Source organism: Ambystoma mexicanum, chromosome 11, assembly GCF_040938575.1.
Source record: "Ambystoma mexicanum isolate Mex_15411 chromosome 11, UKY_AmexF1_1, whole genome shotgun sequence".
NCBI lineage: Eukaryota > Metazoa > Chordata > Amphibia > Caudata > Ambystomatidae > Ambystoma > Ambystoma mexicanum.
Window position 1 is genome coordinate 453,322,405 of NC_090934.1, and position 326 is coordinate 453,322,730.

A 326-nucleotide genomic window follows, 5' to 3' on the forward strand; every position below is an offset into this window, starting at 1 on the left:
TGTTTTGTTAATGCAACGAGTTCGCTCGCCCCTTCATATTTTCGGAGGGAAGAGGGTGGGCCCAGTCTGTCCAATGACCGTCCACCCCAACAAAGAGACAGAACGTCACGACTACAACGAGAAGTGCCGGCGGCTGAAAGATGTCAGAGTGGAGATTCCGGCCGAAAGCGACACCAATTAGTATTTTGGGTCAGGGCTCTCGTCAGCTGGAAAGTCCCGCTCAAGGGAGCAAATGACGCAAGCATTACGTCTACGAGGCAGCAGGGGATGCCGTTGGCGGCAGAGGGCTCAATGGTCAGGAGGTCGAACGCACTACCCTTGTCTAT